The following is a 19,907-nucleotide window of genomic DNA, read 5'->3' on the forward strand; positions in this document are numbered from 1 at the left end:
AAAGTTGTGCATACCTTTTGATCCAATAATACCACCAGAAGATCTATATCAGAAGGAAATCAAAGGAAAAGGAACTGAGCTAAGTTATTAGCACCCCAGAACCTAAGTTTGGTGTGTGATGGTGAATTATGTCCATAAATTGGAAGAAATGTTTGTGTCTGTTCTTGCTATATCTTTTAAGCAAAAATCCTTTTATAAAAGCTAATCAATTTTAAGTGGCTAAATAGAGCAGAGGAGTTAGCTACTGGCCCCTTAAAAAGGGCAATAATCAGTAGCTAAAAGCAGGAGAACACAGATTTCACAATCCCTTTAGCATACTGGAGACTCTTTGTGCTTAAAAACCCTACAAAATTTAGACATACCATAGGCTATAATATAAAGTCTGTGAACATTTAAAAAAATTCTAAGTTTATTTAGAGTAATTAGTTACTTCTGTTAACGCTATATATTTTATTACATGCATTTAAAAAAACACTATTCTAAGAAAAAGTTCAGATTGCCAAAGAATTCCAAGTCACACAAAAAGCTTAAAAATCCTACAAAAGCAAAATTTTAAGGTAGGTAAAGAAGAGACAGAACTATCTCTATTTGTTGATAACATGATGGTTTTTTTATGGCATCAATGAAGAAACTGAGACAATAATAATTGCTTCAGCAAAGTTACAGACTAAAATTGAACTCAGAAAAATCCACAGCATTTCTATATAATAATAACAAAATGCCAAAAATAGAAGAGGATGTTCCATTCAATATGGTCATAAAATGCAAAAAATATTTGAAAGTCTATCTATGAAAAAACATACTTAATATTTCTATAGATTCTATTATAAAGGTCTGCTTGAAGAAATTAAGAGTTTAAATAGCTGGAGGAGAAATATCTAGTGTAGTGGTTGAGCTATGCCAATATAATAAAAATGATAATTCTACCAAAGTTCAAATATAGACTTTATGCTATCTCATTCAAACTACCAAAGAGACACTTTATAGAGGTAAAGGGATAAATATATGGAGGAACAAAAGAGCTAGAATATGAAAGGAAATAGTGAAAAAAAGAAGGAACAAAGGGAAAATAGCACTTCCAGACATCAAATACATTAAAAAAACAGCAGTCATCAAAACCATTTGCTGCTAGTTAAAAAGTAGAAAAAGTAAATCAGTGAAAAAACTAGATAAGGAAGTCATTAGAAAAATAGAGTTCTGGGACAGCTAGTTGGTGCAGTGGACAGAGAACCAGTCTTGAAGTCAGAAGGACCTGAGTTCAAATTTGACATCAGACATTTAACACTTCCTAGCTATGTGACCCTGGGAAAGTCACTTAACCCCAATTGCCTTACCCACAAAAAAAAAAAAAAGAAGAAGAAAAGAAAAAGAAAAACAGAGATTAATAATTCATCATTTGATATACTTGGGGACTTAAGCTCAAAAGCAAACAAACAAATCCCTCCCTATTAAGAATTGCTGGAAAAACTGGAAAGCAGTTTGGCAGAAATTAGATTAAGAGCAACACTTACACTATATTCCATAATAAGGTCAAAATGGCTATTTGACTTTTCACATCCTTAGGTAGAAATAACTAAATAAGTGAAGAGAGCAATCATAAAAGACAAAATAGATAACTTGGATTAAATAAAATTGAAAAGCTTTTGCACAAGCAAAATTAATGCATCTAGGATAAGAAGAAAAGCTGTTGAATGGGGACAAAAAGTTTTACATAAAATACCTTTGAAAAGGGCTCAGTAAGATATATAGACAACTAACAAATTTATAAGACTAAAAGTTATTCTTCAAGAGAGAAGTCAAAGATTTGAACTAACATTTCTCAAAAAAAGAATCAAAAAGTACTAACAACCAACTTACTAATAATGCTCCATTTCCATTAATGAAAAGGGAAATATAAATCAAAACAATTCTAGGGTTTTACCTTATGGCCAGTAAATAGGAAAAGATGAGAAAAGGTGGAAACAGTCAAAGATGATGAGGATAAAGAAAATTCAATAACATCAATGCATTGTTGAAGGAACTGTGGGGAGGGGAGGAAGGAAATCGATTTGGAATTGTGCAAAAAAAAAAGTGCTGAAAATGTCCATAACCTTTAACCTTGAGATTTCACTGCTGTGTATATATCCCAAGGAAATCATTGACACAAAGAAGGCTCAATGTATATCTCAATATTCACAGCTGAATTTTTTTCAGTAGCAAAGAACTGGAAACAAAGTGGACACATCAGCTGGGGAATGGCTAAACAAAAGATGGTACCTGAATGCAACAAAATATTACTGTTTTATAAGAAGGGATGAATATGATGAATACAGAGCAGCATGAAAAGACATGTGCTGACGCAAAATGAAATAAGCAAAGAAGAAAAATAATATACACAGTTACTCCAACAATGTAAATGGAAAGAACCACCACCACAAAACAATCAAGTTCTGTGAAATGAGTTCTGTAAATCCACAAACGGAAGGTGTGTATCACCTAAATGAGGTGTGATATCCACATAGATCAATCTAAATGAAGATTATGGGAAACGTAGATATAATCTGAGGGCTGTATTGCTTCTAAGTATTTTCAGTAAATACAGTAAGTACCAAAATATGTGCCAAACATGATGATATAAGGACAGGGAGAGGCAAAGAAAGCCTCTGCTCTTGAGGAGTTTACAATCCAAAGCAGGAGACAATATGCAAACAATTATGTTCGAGGAGGAGAAAGTGAAATAGTGGAGAGAGGAGTAGGGCAGAAAACAATGCTCTCTGAAAATAGTTTCAATTTCTCAATAAAACGTAAAGCAAGGGTCTCAACTGGGGTAGGAGGGGAGGGAGAGGAAAAGAGAGGGCTATGGAAGTTTGAGAAGGGATGAAAAGGTTTTAAGAGCATTTGTGGAGAGCGGTGTAGTGACTTAATTAGGGAAGTATAAAAAGGATTGCCTAGCAGCAGTAAGTGTACACTTGAAGTTTGTAGTGGACCCCAGTCAGAATGGTTTCATGATTTTCTCCACTTTTATACAATATCATATAGCAGTGATACAAGTATGAGGTTTAGCAGGACACAATTAGTGATATGAAAGGAAGCATGAGGCTCAAGAGGAAAAGACAATGTGGATGGTCAAGATGGAGTGTAGCCAGGGTAGGAGTGATACCCTGGAGAAAAACTGGGGTGGAAAGACTGGAGATCACAGTGGAAATGAACAGATTTGGGCGTTGCAGAGCAGAAGGAGAGGTAGAATGCTAATAGATTGTGATCATATAAGGGGGTTTCAGAGTTCATGAACTAAGTGGTACATTTGTCAGTGATGGTAAGATCATCTTTATATATAGAGGTAGAGCAGAGGAATAGATTATGGGAAATGAATAAGTTAAGGAACTAGGATGTTAAAGTATTTGAGAGCATATTGATATGTATGTTGAAGTCCTCAAAAAATAAGAGAAAGATTATGAACCAGCTCCTGAACTTATTAAATAAGAAAAGAGAGTGCCCTGGAGTCTTTAGCTACAAGGATTTTAATTAGATGGTAGATATGAATTTTTGTATGAATTGTATTGGGAGGAGAGGTTACTGGATAATAATACTAGGAAGGAGCAAGGAATATTTTAGTTCTAATGATTAGATCTAATCTATATGATAGATCTAATGATTAGACTAATGATTTGGGATGAGATGGAACAATGAGTGAAAATGCAGCCAATTTCTGAATGAGCAGCCAGAAAAGCTATGACATATGTTAGCTAGGTGTCAGTAAGAGCTGGGAGATGGAAGGAATGGGAAAGGTTTAGGAGGAAAGCCAGCATGCTAATTAGGCAGGGGAATAAGCAAGTACTTGGTACTTTTTCTTCAGGCTCTGAGAAAGTATAGTATACTAGATTGACATTTAGTCTGCTCTCTTAACATTGTGTTATATTAATATGAGACATGATTTTGTTTGCTACTTCCTTAGATGAAGGGTTTCTTCCTCCTCTGGTGTGATCCCTTCCCACCAAATGTTAGCTTTATAAAAGACAACAGAAATCAAAAAAGTTATAAGGATTAGAAAATCCCCAAAAAAGACACGAGAGTGATCCTTTTTATATGGTAGCAAAATGAAATTTCTTTTTGACCAAGAGAGTCCTGATTCTTATTCAGAGGGATATTCCTTGAAGTATGTAGGAAGGCAAACTTGGAATAATGGATATTTAGGAGCTGGCTTCCCTTCAATGGTCAGAGTTTCCAAAGTCTGTCTTTCATAATGAATTCTTAAGAAACTTTGCTCTCAAGGAAAAAAAAATAAAAGAAGAATCTCTTTTCTCTCAAACTATTTCAACAATTCACTCCTGCACACAGTCTTACAGCACATAACCTTCTTTTTACCATTAAGAGAGTTTTCAGAAAAATGCCCTCCTTGGGAAAGGGACCCACATGTACAAAAATATTTGTAACAGCCCTTTTTGTAGTGGCAAGAAACTGGAAACTGAGTGGATGCCCATCAATTGGAGAATGGCTGAATAATATAAATAATATGAATATTATGGAATATTATTGTTCTGTAAGAAATGATCAAGCAGGATGATTTCAGAGAGGCCTGGAGAGACCTACATGAGCTGAGGCTGAGTGAAGTGAGCAGAACCAGGAGATCATTATACAAGGCAACAAGACTATACAACAATCCATTCTGATGGTCGTGTCTCTCTTCAGCAATGAGATAATTCAAACCAGTTCCAATTGTTCAGTGATGAAGAGAGTCATTTGTACCCAGAGAGAGGACTGTAAAAACTGAGTGTGGATCACAACTTAGCATTTTCACTCTTTTTGTTGTTGCTTGCTTGCATTTTGTTTTGCTTCTCTTTTTTTTCTGGTTTGATTTGATTTTTCTTGTGCATCAAGATAATTGTGTGTGTGTATGTATATATACATATATATGATTTAACATATATTTCTACCATGTTTAACAAATATTGGACTACTTGCTATTTAGGGAAGGGCATGGGAAAGGGGGGAAAATTGGAATCCAAGGTTTTGCAAGGGCTACTGTTGAAGAATTGTCCACACATCTTTTGAAAAATAAAAATCTTTAGTAAAGGAAAAAAAAAAAAGAAAAATGCCCTCCTTAAATAGAAACTTATTACAAGGTTGGCTCTAAAGGAGAAATAATAGGACACCCCTTTCTAAGATCTTTTGCAGAGGCCAGGGGCAATGGATGTGAATTTTAAAAAATATAACACTTTTTTTTTCAATGTGTGGATTAGTTTTACTGAATATTTTTCTATTTTCTTTCAAAAGAAAATCTGTGCTATAAGGGATGAAGGAAAGGAAAGGCTAAAAAGAGGAAACCAAGATGATTATAAAAACAAAACTTATCAATAAAAGTCTATATATAAAGGGAAATCATTTATAACTTAGGAGAAAACAGTTGTAATTAAGTGATGAGAACAGAAGTCAGATTGCAAAGGACTGAGGAATGAATGAGAAAGTGGAGACAATAAACTTAAGCAATTTTTTTCTCAAAAAGTTTGATTGAAAAAGGGTACCCAAGATATAGGATGATAGCTTGAGGGGGTATTATGTACAAAAAAGATAGTCTTTTTCCCACAGAAACTTTTCGAAAAAAGTCCAAAATTCACAAAGATCAGAATTCTGCTCTTTTTTCATTAAGTCCTTTCCATAAGTTTCCAGATTCAGTGCTACATTGTGAATTGGGTTTTCCCTTGAAAATAAACAGACTTGAGTTTGCTAGATAGGCAACAACCCACATTTTGGCAAATTCCAATTTGTACAGTGATTTATGTAGACCACTTCCCCATATTCATAGTGATTTAGCCTCAGAAGGGAAATAAGCTTGGAACTTTTGGATAAACTATCCGTTTCCATCTGTGATAAGAGCAGTAAGCTGGGCAAAGATAATAATAATGATAACAATTAAGATTTCTATAGCATCTACTATGTACCAGGTACTGTGTTATATACTTGACAATGATTATCTCATTTGATCCTCACAACAACTCTGTGAGGTAGATGGTAACTATTATTATCCCTATTTTACATATGAAAGGGAGATAATCAGAGGTTACAGGAGTGACTTGACTTACATAGCTAGTAAGTATCTGAGGTCATATTTGAGGTCATGTCTTCTTAATTCAAAGCCAGGTCCTATATCCACCTTGCTACCTGGTTGCTAATATTTCTTTAAAAGGAAAGAAAATCTTCAAAGCCCATGTTCAAGACTTAACTGACTCAGAGACCCTGAGCATGTATCTTAACCTATCTCAATTTTACTTTTTTTATTGGTAATATGAAGATATTGAACTCCATGGCCTCTAAGATCTTTTCTAGTTCTAAATTTTTGTTCCTATGACTTCCAGTGGTCTAGGTACAAAGGCCAAAGAGGCAGTGTTTAGTCCTTCCTTGGATTCCTTAGACCACTATGGTGAATACAAAGACAGGATAGCTACACCTAAAACATACATTGCATATCCTTCCTCTATATCCTTTCTCTGATATGGCTAAGTAAACCTAATTTTGTTAACTGTTAGATGTTCTATGCAGTGAGTGATCTTGGCCATTCTAAATTTAAAAATTAAAACAATTTCAGGATTAGAGAGGGACAGGAAAAAAGGTCTAGCCTTAGGGGTTCACAGCTACCCTTCCTTAATGAACTACATGGTTGCTATCATTGGTCATCTCTGAGAAATAAGGACGAATAACAACAAGAAATGTTATATGTATCTAATTTACATATAGAGAATTGGATGACATCATCTTTAATAGCCTTTTGGTTGTTCTTCCTGCCTCAAGTCTCTCCCCACTACAAAGCATCCAATCTATAGCTAGTAAAATGACCTTCCTAAAGGTCTGATCATATTATACCACAATTACACCCTTCCCACTTAAAAAAAAAAAATACAGTGGCTACCTGTTACCTGCAGAATCAAATTTAAAAATAAAATCATCTGTTCAACTTCTAAAGCACTTCTACTCTGTCCTTTGCTATTGTTCTAGTATTTTTATACTTTGCATCCTTTCTCAGACTCTACAATTTGTCCCATTCTCATCACCTCTGCTTCTTACCATTCCTGGAGGCTCTCCGTTCTAATCTCCTGGCTTGTTTTGATAGCTCAACCATCTTCTGCTAGAACCTTTCCTTTCTTCCCTACTTACTGGAAGTGCCTTCCATCTAAGATCACCACCAATTTACACTGAGTGTATAGTTGTTTGCATGTCGTCTACCTCATTACAATGTGAATTCCATAAGGACTGAGAGAATGTATTTACCTTTCTTTGTGTTTCCTGCTGACTATCTAGTTCATCTGGGTCTGGTAACTTGAATTTATTAAGGCAATAATAAATAATAATAATAATAAATTTCCTTGTCTGATATCATAATTTTTCTAAATATCTTTCTGTCTCCTGTCAGTATCACTAGTTTCCATATATGTATAAAAAGTGAGCATCAGTTACCTGTTTTGATGATTTTGAATGAGATGAGAGCTCTCAAGACAGTTGTGAAAATCAAGTAAGGCTTCATCTACTTCAAAGTTGGAGTAGGCCTGAAGGTCCTTGAGCATTGATTCAAGAGCATACCTAAGTCCCCTTCCTGCTATCTTCCCATGACATCATTTTCTCTTTACTTCGATCAAATATGGGCAACTATGTACTTATTGACCAAGTTACATTTCTTGGTTAGTTCCCGTATTTAGAATGTAAGACCCTCAGCCAATGAGAAGGATGGTCAGTGGTGGGAAGAATTGCATTAAGGACTATTTAAAGTGTAAAACTTATCCCAAAAGGTGCCTCCTCCCTTCAATTGCCTGCTCGGTGGGAGGGATACCTGATTCTTGCAAGAACATACAATAAACTTTTGCTTTTCTTCTAGAGATCTCTCCAGCTTTTTTATTAAATGGTGACCACTCACCAATTTGATCCACACAATTTTGGGAGCTTGTCTGGGATCACACGACTTGGTGAGTAGGCGAACTCTTGGGTGCTAGTGGGGTGGTGCCCTGCCATGATTTAGGCAGCCCCACAGCATCCAGGGGCTTCTCCTTCTCCCCAAGGTAAAGTGGGCCGAAAGTGGAGAAACTCAGGGCAAAGCAAAAGGGAGAAACTCCGTGGTAAATAGTCCAACCGGCTCGGTGTGAGGATAGGTCAGTCAAGCAATTTGCTGCACAGCAAGGTAAGCCCCCTGTGAGTCCCTTGAGTCAAGTTACAAATTCTGGAAGGGTACCCTGGACAGGATAGGATAGACCTTCTTGGGTGACTGAGGTCCACTGGCGACAATTGCTGTGTTTGGGCATTTTGGAATTTAGATTCCATCCAAATTCAATGGAGGTGGCCCAGTTCCAGCCATCCCTCATGCAGAGAAATGAGGGAAAAAATGATCAGAAAATACCAGTAGATAGTCCCTTGGGAAAGAAATTAAGTAATTGGAACAAACTGCTAAAATATAAAGAAAAAAGCAAGAAAAAGATGTTGTTTTGTCTGGGGTAACAACGATATTGGTAAAGGCACCATTTGGCCTAAGCATGGCTCCCTTGAAGACTGGGTGTGCCAAAAACTAAATATGTATGTTAATAGTAAAGAATCTGTTAATCTAAAGGAGGCAGTATATACTGGACTATAAGCCTTCTGGGGTCCAAATAATGTTGAATAAGAATCAAAGTGAAAAGGGCATAAAGGATGAGACTTTAAAGACACAGCAATGGGACCCATTGTTATCTCTCCTTCCACCATACTTAGCCCCACCTCAGGAAACCATGACCTCCAGACCTGAAAGGGAAGGAGAGGACTTAATTCAATCATCCCCTCCAGGGGCCCTGAGGGCATAGGAGGACTTAATTCAATTAACCTCATCCAGGCCCAGTGGTTTGCTTCACTAAGGAGAAATTAGAGCAAATTCAAAGAGATATCCAAAATTACCTTCTTCCAGAGGCCCAAACCCCAAGACCTACTTTGTATCCCTTAAGAGAAGTTCCCTTGACTCTGGGAGATATAGGATATGTGAATGCTCCCCTGAGCACCACAGAAGTTAAGACCTTTAAGAAGGAAATGAGGCCCTTAACAGAAGATCCCACTGGGCTAGCAGAATAATTTGATCAAATCCTGGGTCCTAATCTTTTTACTTGGGGAGAATTTACTTTGAATTCTCTCTTCTCACAAGAGGAGAGGGGACTAATTAGAGGAGCAGCTATGAAGGAGTGGGGCAGGAGACACCCTCCAGCAGACCAGAAATAACCTTTAGTAAATCTGAATTGGGATCACAATAACCCCATATATTGGATAAGTATGAGGGATCTTAGAGAACTGATAATTATGGGAATTTGCAGTGTAGTGCCAAAGGCACAGAACATGAAAAAGGCCTTTGGGGTGACTCAGGGGAAAGACAGTTACCACTCTGAGTAGAATATCTGAGTAGACTAAAGCTAGCATGAGGAGGTACTCTGAGTTTGATCCTAATGACCCAGGAGTAGACTATACCTTGAAATTGCACTTTGTGACCAATGTATGGCCAAATATCAGTAGAAAGCCTTTGAGATGTTGAGGATGTTAAAAAGTAGGGTATTTACAAAAAGATTGCCCCCAGCAGAGGATGGAACAGCAGATATGTTCCCTTTTTAAGCCTGATGAAGATTAGAGGAGTCAGGGGTTCTTATAAGACTCTCACCCAGAACCCTTGGTAAATTTAAGGATGGGACCCCACCAGGAGACTCTTGTGCTCTTAAGAGACACCAGAGCATTGAGATCTTGAGTGACTTGTTTGCCTGAGGGGGTTAAATTATCTAATGAGACCCTGGTGATTTCTGGGGTTAAAGGAGAAAATTTTCTTGTACTTATGACCATGCCCTGCAAAATTTATATGGGAAAAGGGGAAACATTGGGCAGATTTCTGCTCATCTCAGAAGCAGGAGTAAACTTGCTGGGCAGAGATTTAATGTGTTGATTCCACATGGACCCAGCATATACCCCAGTTGAATGGCACTAATGAATGAAAAAGAACAGACTAGGATAAAATCTTGAGATTGGGGTGAGACCTGACAGCCCCAGGTGCATACGTAGCCCAGATAAAAATCACATTGAAAGACCCTAGGGAGGTGGTAAGAGTCAAACAATATCCAATTTCAGGAAGGAGAGGTTTGCAGCCTGTGATACAAGGCTTATTGAGAAATGGACTAACAGAACCCTGTATTTCACCCTTCAACACACCCATACTTCCCGTCAAGAAGAAGGATGGGAAATACAGGTTAGCTCAGGATCTAAGGGAGATTAACAAAATCATGTTAGCCTCCCATCCTGTGGTTCCAGACCCATATACCATTCTAGGCCAGATTCCTAGTTCTGCTGCGTAGTTCAATGTATTGGATCTGAAGGATGCAGTGTGGAGCTGCCCTTTAGAGGAGAGTAGTAGAAACCTCTTTGCTTTCCAATGGGAAGATCCAGAGACTGGAAGGAACCAGCAAATGAAGTGCTGCCTCTTGCCCCAAAGCTATACTGAGTCCCCGAATTTGTTTGGTCAAATCCTTGAAAACTGCATGGGAGACTTCCGACCAGTAATGGGAACTTGGGTGTTTCAGTATGTAGATGATCTACTAGTAGTGGAGAGGTTAGACTTGGATCAGGGAACACATTTTTCAGCCTAAGTATTGCAGAATCTGATTAGGCCCTTAGAAATCACTTGGGATCTCCACACCCCTTGGCATCCTCCCTCTTCTGGGAAAGTAGAAAGGATGAATCAAGAAATGAAATGGCAACTAAATTATCTTTAGAGACCCAACTACCTTGGACTAAATGCCTTCCTCCCACTCTGGTCAGAATCAGAACCAAGCCACATAGAGAGAGTGGACTTTCACCTTGTAAATTATTGTACAGTAATCCTTTCCAGGCTTATATGGAAAACCTGGGACCCTATTTTAGAAACAAAGGATTTATTTCCTAAGAGATATGTTAAATCATTGGTACAACATTCACAAGAACTACAACAAAAGGGTTAATAGCTCAGACTCCTCCTCTAGGTTTCTCTGTTCATAGAATTCAGGTGGAGATTGGGTGTTGATCCCTTCCTGGCAGGATGAGAATGCTGGGACCCTACCAGGTGATACTGACCTCAGACATTGCAATTTGGACCCAGGAATGAGGCTGGACACACCACACCAGAACAAAAGGACCTGTGCGGCCACCTTTATCTGAGTGGACATTTGAAGATAAAGGAGACCTCAGATTACATTTAAGGAGGGGGCCTCCACTGAATGTGAACAGTCTCTGAACCCAATGCATTGTAATTATCTATATATCACTCTTCTTATTACTTTGGGCCTTTTCACTTTTTTGGAAGCTTATATATTTTCTCTAGGAATTTCATCTTGACCTCACAATGTACTCACCTCTTAATTGGACAGGGATCTGTTATATTGGATTAATAAGGCCAATTTTTTTTTTTTTTCCTGAGCAGGCAGACAAGTATTTAGGGATTCAGTTGTATGATAATTTGGGAAGAGGGAAACCGAGTTTAGATACCTCCATTACCCAGACTGGAGAAGCAAATGGTTGGGGTGACACCTGATCTCCAGAAAGAATAATTAAAGAGTATGGGCCAGCCACCTGGGCTCAAGATGGGAGTTGGGGGTATAGAACTCCAATATATATGTTGAATAGGATAATTAGACTTCAAGCAGTTGTAGAGATTATCACCAATCAGACAGCTAAGACACTAGATCTGATAACTAGAATAGTCCAAAACTCATTATCCAAAATGATTAGGTTGGAAGGGAAAGCTTGTTAAATTGATGGTGTTAAAAGGGTGGGAGCCAGTGCTCCAAGAAGACCGACAGGAGCCAGAAGGAGATGAGGAATTAGATAGGGAATGTGAAATTATGTTTCAAAATGTGAAGAGATCTCAGTGTATAAATAAGAGGGGGAACTGAATGAAATGAGGTGAGAGCTCTCAAGACAGTTGTGAAAATCAAGTAAGGCTTCATCTACTTTAGAGTTGGAGTAGGCCTGAAGGTCCTTAAGCATTGACACAAGGGCATACCCAAGTCCCTGCCTGCTATCTTCCCGTGACATCATTTTCTCCCTACTTCAATCAAATATGGACAACTATGTACTTATTGGCCAAGTTCAATTTCTTGAGTAGTTCCTGCATTTAGAATGTAAGACCCTCAGCCAATGAGGAGGATGGTCAGTGGTGGGAGGGATGGTTGTGTTAGGGACTATTTAAAGTGTAAAACTTTCAATTGCCTGCTCAGCGGGAGGGACACCCGATTTGAGAGAAGTACAATAAACTTTTGCTTTGCTCCTAGAAATCTCTTCAACTTTTTATTAAATGGTGATCACTCACCAATTTGAGCCACACAATTTTATTATTGAGTACATTCAGAAATGTTTTAGTGTATGTTTAACAATTGACTTTCCAGGAAATAAAAAGTGTATACAGCACACTTTTAAGTTTAATCTACATTATTAATATTTTCTTCTTATCACTTTCTTAAGTCTAAATTGTCAACAAATTTGATTTGTAGTGTTTGCCAATTTCTGCGTTTTCAATGCTCATGCTGAATACTGAACAATTTACTGGAGAAGAGCTGGCTCCAATATAGCCCTAGGTGCATGCTTCAGGAAGGAAAATAACTCTCTAGTGTTATCAGGTCAATAAATAGCTGACTGAAAAATTGTGTGATGATCAACTATGAATGACTTCACTTTTCTTAGTAGCACAATGATCCAAGACAAGTACAAAGGAGTAATGATGGAAAATGCTATCCACATCCAGATAAAAAATGGATGGATTCTGAATGCAGATTGAAGAAAGATTTTTCACTTTATTTTTTCATTTTTTTTCCTTTTTGATCACTTTCTTCCTTCACAACTAATATGGAAATGTTTTATATAATTGCACATATATAATCTATATCAAACTGTCTACATTTTAGGGAGAGGGGAGGAGAGAAAGGGAAGGAGGGAGAAAAATTTGGAACTCAAAATCTTGTAAATTGTTTTGACATACAATTGTAAGGAAAATAAATACTATTTAAAATAAATAACAACTGGTTGAGTACACCTAAGAAGAAGAGCAATAAACACCACCGCCCTTTCATTCTTGTTCTGAGCTTTAGGATCTGTATTTCGTTTTTAAACTGTGTGGGACAGGTGGGGTGCAAGACCCCCTTCCCAATTAACAACTCAGAGACATCATCAGGTACAAAGAGAAAGCATTTATTTAATCCCTACAGGCAGAGGCCCAGACACACACCTGGGAGCCATCCTAACTCCCACCATGTGCTCCTGAAACCTGGCCAGCTTCTGTCTTTTCCAGGGTTTAAAAGCAAAAGACTCGAGCCTTCTCATTGGATAGACTAACAGGATGTAACCATCCTTGACCACCAGTCACTGGTCACCAGTGTTGGCTGCCTACCACAGGTTACATCACTTTCTGCAACTTCCTGTATCTCCAGGTTCAAAGTTCATTCCTCCAGAGATCAAATGACCTCCCCAAGATCCCAGTTCTGGGAACAGGGATCATGTGACTCAATACTGAGAAATACTTCATCCAATCAGCCCCATTCAAAACTAATGAAAAAAAGAAGCGTTATTTCATAAAGATGTCTTTCTGTTCTCTGTATCTCAATAAGCAGATCATTAGAGGACTTAGCATCAGACACCTTGGGTTTCTCTCAGGAGATGTCACTTATTGTCATCCTCCCAATCTCCCTCCCCCTCCCCAGAACTTCTGCATAAAGTTATCTTAGTTCCTGCTTTTTGCTCTTTCTGGGTTTCACAGGCCAACCTTGCCACATGTATCATTGCAGAACATCCTTGAAAAATCCTAGGTCTGAGCCATGGATGCCCAGGAGATGGGGGAGGATAGGGGATAAGTCCCTTGTTAAATGCTTAGTACCATATGGCAGGGACACTGTTCATGTTGGGTGTATACCTAGGATATCTGGCTTGGTTGCCATGACAGACAACTGCATTTGTTTTTAAAATCCAAGCTATAGTGTTATTTCAAAGCAACATTAAAAAAAAAAATCCAGATTTTTATGAATTCATCTTAAGCCCTACTACCTTCCTTAAGTATTGTATCTCAATTACTTCATTTTCTGAGCCTTTCAGACATACTAAGTGTACAATCATTTGCAAATGAAGACATCTTCAATTCTTCATTAACAAAACTTATTCCCTTTATTTCCTTTTTCATACATTATGTTAATTAGCTTTTCTAAAACTATGTTAGACAATATGTTTAAAGTGGACAGTTCTGCTTATCTCCAGAGTTTGGAGGGAAATTTTCTAGTATTGATCCATTATTTCTGTAGTGCCAGGTAGCATCCTCTAACCCAGAGAAGGTTCTTCAGGGAAGCCTGAGGTTCTAGAACGGTGAGGTTTAGGGTGTGTGCAGGAATTCTGATATCTCTGCTATGAAAGCTGCCAAGCCCTTTCTGGGCTGCTTTCCACCTTTGGTGTCTGCCTGATGTACCTCACTTTCACCTGTGGCTGCAAGAAGCTGTAGCATGTGCAATGGCCCCACCCCAACAGACAGGATTCTTTAATACTGGATTTCCTAATCGCTATTTTTTCTGTTACTTATCCTAGATATTTGTTGACATAGCTGTCAAGGAAAATTGGATAGCATTGTTTCCTCCTGCTCTGCTTTGCCAAATTCTTTAGCTAGTTAATGCTTCAGGTGGAGTCGTTGGAGTCCTGTTCCTGGTCTAGTGACTTGGGACATCCTGCAAAAGACTTCATCCTACTTTATGATGACTATTCCATATATTTCTATAATTTGTAAAGCTGAGGGTTATTTGTCTTATAGTCAGTTGGTCAGTCATTGAGCATATATTAAGTGCCTATTATGTGCCAGGGGGCAAAGGACAATCCCAGCTTTCAAGGAACTCACAATAGTTCTCAGTTTGGGGTTCCTTAGTTTTCAAACCCTGAATTTTTTTCTGTTGTTCCATATAGATAAGGAGAAAATAAATCATAAAGAGAAACTAAACTCAGCGTTCAAGCCAAGGTCTCTCCTGCAAGGCGAACCACAATCTTGTTATGCAGATAAAGCTGATCCATAACTCTGCAATCTTTGGAGACAATCCCTAGACGATGCTAGGTATTAGTTTCTAATCAATATATATATATTTACCATGTTAGATCAAAAAACTCTTCAGCACTTGTACTTTTGAGTGTTTTAAAATGGAAGTTGTATTTTCTAAAAAATACTTTTTGAATTCTATTGAAATATAATATTCTTGACATAATTCATTATTCTGATTGTTTCTCCTTTGATTTTATAAACCACTTAACACATTAACTTGTATTGTTCGTGCCACATTTTTATAATACATTTAAAATTTTTAACTACATTTTACTTGATAATATTTTATATATTTTTCAATTATATGTTTTAATAATAGCATTAGTTTGCTTTTTTTTTTTTTTTTTTGCATTATCTTTGCCAGCTTTGGGAGGGGGCTCAGAATTACATTTGCCACATGGAAAGAATTGGTTCAAATACCAACATTCTACAGGTGTTATTTTAAAAGTCTATGCAATATGAAGATTAGATATTTTTAACAGTTTCAATTCCTTTCTATGTTGTACATTGACCTACATGATCTCTTTTTCTCAGATGGATGCTTTAAGCTATCCTTTTCTTTTTTTAAAATTTAAAAAAATGTTTTTTTAAGAGATGATGAGCAGGCTGATTTCAGAAAAGCCTGAAAAGACTTACATGAACTGATGCTAAGTGAAGTGAGCAAAACCAAGAGAACATTGTACATCGACTTTTATGGACTTGACTCTTTTAAACAATGAGGTGATTCAAGGCAATTCCAATAGACGTTGGGATGGAAACGCCATCCACATCCAGAGAGAGAATTATGGAAACAGAATCTGGATCAAAGTATAGTATTTTCACTTTTTTGTTGTTTGTTTTCTTTTCCTTTGGACCTGATTTTTCTTACACAGCATGAAGAATATAGAAATATGTTTAGGGGAATTGCACATGCTTAACCTATATAGGATTGCTTGCTGTCTTGGGGAGGTAGGAAGGAGGAAGAAAAATTTGAAACACAAGGTTTTGCAAAGGTGAATGTTGAAAACTATCTTTGCATGCATTTGGGAAAAGAAAATACTATTGAAAAAAATTCAGCATGAAAGGGACAGATAAAAGAGATAAGGTATAAAGGCATATTCCTTTCAGACTAAATTTAAAACATGTAAAGGGTAGGTAACAGAGACAATAAAATGTAAGTGCCAGCCACTTTTAGGCTTAGATGGATATATTTGTATATGAATGACTAGGAAATTCAGCTGGGCCATGCTAGCGTGGGAATCTCAATTTGCAGAGTCAATTGAGAAGGCAGCCAGCTCTGGCAGTTATAAAAGTGGTCCAGGCATGGAAAACTTGGATCCTGAAGTCACTCTTCACCTCTCCCCTCCCAACTCTTACATATTGAAGTAAGGCAGAGAAGATTTCTCTTTCTTTCCTCCTTCTCCTGCATCATCAGTAATGTGTGGTGGAAACATAGGACAGAATCCAGTTACAAGTATTGTTATACAATTTTTTATTATATGCATTTTGTTACACAAAAAGAAATGATGAACTAGATTCTCCCAGAAAAACTTGGAGAGACTTACATGAACTTTTACTAGGTGAAATGAATAGAACTAGAAGAATATTGTATACAGTAATAGCCACATGTGAATGACAGATATTCTAAGTAATACAATGATCTAAGACAACTCTGAAGGATTTATCATGAAAAATGTTATCCATCCCAGAGAAAGAACTAGATGGAATCTGAATACAGATTGAAGCATACTTTTTTTAAACTTTATTTTTCTTGGACTTTTATTTTGGTCTTTGTTTTCTTTTATATGACTAATATGGAAATATGTTTTGTATGATTACACATATATAGCCTATGTCAAATTGCTTGCTTTCTCAATGAGGGGATGGAAAAGGAGAAAGAGAATTTGGAAGTCAATTTCCAAAATTAGTGTTGAAAATTATTTTTACATGTAATTGGGGGAAATAACATTAAATTCAAAAAAAGGGATTAGTAGTATGTTCATTAGAATAATTAACTCAAGGCTCTATCATGAAGCTGACAAGATTTATTTGTTAAAACAGTACACTTGGAGAAAACAAAATAGCAAATCGAATGCATGTTCTACCGGCCCTCTTTACAGAGCCTAATGAAATATCACAATATCCACTAGTAAAGGAGGTAGTCTGTAAGAAGTTGGAGTTTCCAGAAAAAACGGTTCTCAACTTTGTAGCAACACAAAAAAATACATGCATGGAATCTAAATAAAATGCCATACAATATGAGCTCTCTATGGAATATTCACTGGAAATAACTAGTTATTTGGGGGAGGGAGAAGATCAGGGGAAAGCTAAGAGACTCTGAGCTGCCTTTTCTTGTGTTCAAATTTTCTGGAGACTTAAAAGAAAGAAAATGAAAGCTTGATGTAGGCAGGTTCTATACAATCTGCTGTTCATATTACTTATACATATCTAAAATTAGTGGGAGACTGAACTGAAATAAGGTTTTCAGTTGTTACAGAATGGGACCTCAGCAGTAGATAATTATATGTTCCAAAGAGCAATCAGAGGTAGTGGGCATGCAATTACCACAAATATTGTTTTGTATGAAGAGATTAATTAAATGAATCAAATCTAGTAGTTCTCTTATAATTTTCATAGGATTCCTGGAAAATGAAAGATTGGACATTTTGATAGCTTTTCAATTTTAGCTTTGCAGAAAAATACTGATAAAAGGCACTGCTGGAAAGAAGTGACTTAAGTTCAAAAGTCAATCTCACATTTTATAGTCACAGAGTAAGTTTATATTTTCCCTTGAAAAACCATTATGCTAAATGGGATTTTAAGGCAAAATGTTCATAATTAGAACAAAAAGCAATTTGTCTGCAGAATTTCAAGCTAGTTCATCCTTTGAAATAGTGATTAATGGCATACATCTCTCAGCTGTGGCCTTTCACTGACAAGGATGCTAGTATTACAACTAATATTTGGCTAGCATCTTGTAAAGGCAGGTGCCTTATTTTTGGTTCTATTATACTGGTGGTTTTGTACATCTATCTTACATAACAATTTAATGTGAATAAATGTGCTGAAAGTGTCAGTAAAAAGAAAATTGGCTGACTTTTGCCTTGATTTTAATAATTTTCTTGTTATGCTTTCTTTTGGTATGTTATTTTGTTCACTTAAAATAATTTTTTTAAAATATTGTTTCCTTTTATTTGTCTCATCTTCTTAATATTCTAGGAATTCAGTGCTATAAATTTTTCTCTTTGATTGCATCCCATAAATTTTGACATAAATGTATTTATGCTATCTTTGAAATAATCTATTCAGGGGTCATTGTTGAAAAATTATTCATGTATATATTTTGAAAATAAAAAGCTTTAATAAAAAATCTGTTATTCTGCCTATATTTTTTTTAACACAGGAACTATTAAACAATAATGCTCATATTATGTGCATGAAGTGCTAAGCCTTTTGATCATATTAACTATTTCAAGAATCTGGAATTTTATTCTTATTCCCTTGGGCAGCTAAGTGACACAGTTGATAGAGTGTCTAGTTTAGAGTCAGGAAGATTCATTGTTTTGAGTTCAGATTCCTCTTCAGACATTTACTAGATGCTTCAATTTCCTCACCTATGAAATAAACTGAAGACAGAAATGGTAAATCACTCTAACTTCTTTGCCAAAAAAATTACAAATGGGGTCCCAAGGAGTTGGATGTGACTAACCAATAAAAGCACTTCCTTCACCAATACAGATCGTGATGCTTTATAAGAGATAGTTTTTGAGAGCTTTTATGTCCTAAAATTAGATTATGTACTATGGCCAACTTAGTAATCAATGGACCTATATAGGAAGTCTTTTTAGCTTGATAGGATCTTGTCAGAGTTTACATTCAAGTAACATAATCTTTAAAAGCTCAACAATACAATATTTATTGAATTATATGTCATATTACTTTTTAAAATTTTGGCCTTTATGATCGATAATTGTAGAATTTTTTGCCATTCTAAATTTATTTGGGACTTTTCCATGACCTAGGATATGATTAATTTTTGTAAGTGACCTACATGTTTAAAAAAGAAAAAAAAAAACCTTAATTTTTCCAATGAATTTTCTTCATATAAACTGTAAATCAATTTTATTTCATGTTATTTTCATGCTTATGTCCTTAATTTTTTAATGATTATATTAGAGGTTATTAAAGTGGCCTATTGTTAATTTTCTTATTCTTTTGGTAAAACTGTGAGCTTTTCCTTCATAAATTTATATGCTAATAAAAAACTGATTTAAATGTAATAGAATAAGAACCATTCACCAATATGAATAGCCACTTTTCAAAGAAAGAAATTTAAGGTATCTGTAGTCATATACAAAATGCTCCAAATCGTTAATATTTAGAGAAATTCAAACTAAGACAACTCCAAAGTTCTACCTCATACTTATAAGAATGACAAAATTGACAAAAAAGAAAATTACAAGTGTTGGAAGAACTTTGGGAAATATTCATTTAGTGGAGATATGAACTGGTGTAGCTTTTCTGCAAAACAATTTGGAACTCTCCTCAAAGTTACTACTCTATATATACCTTTAATCCAGTGACACTACTACTTCCAAAGTGATTTTAAAAACAGACAGAAAAAGAACTCATAGTACAAAACCCATTTATAGCAGCTCTTTTTATAACAACAAAAATTAGGAACTAAGGATTACCCATCAATTGTAGGAAGATCAAACAAAGTATGTTATATGAATGTAAAGGAATACTATTGTGCGTAGTACAATTAGTAGTACAAGTACACACTATTGTGTGTAAGAAATTATGAAAGGGATAGTTTTCTGAAACATGGGAAGATTTCTCTGCATGGACACTAGAGTGAAATTAACAAAATCGA

The sequence above is a fragment of the Antechinus flavipes genome, chromosome 5, assembly GCF_016432865.1.
Source record: "Antechinus flavipes isolate AdamAnt ecotype Samford, QLD, Australia chromosome 5, AdamAnt_v2, whole genome shotgun sequence".
Taxonomy (NCBI): Eukaryota; Metazoa; Chordata; class Mammalia; order Dasyuromorphia; family Dasyuridae; genus Antechinus; species Antechinus flavipes.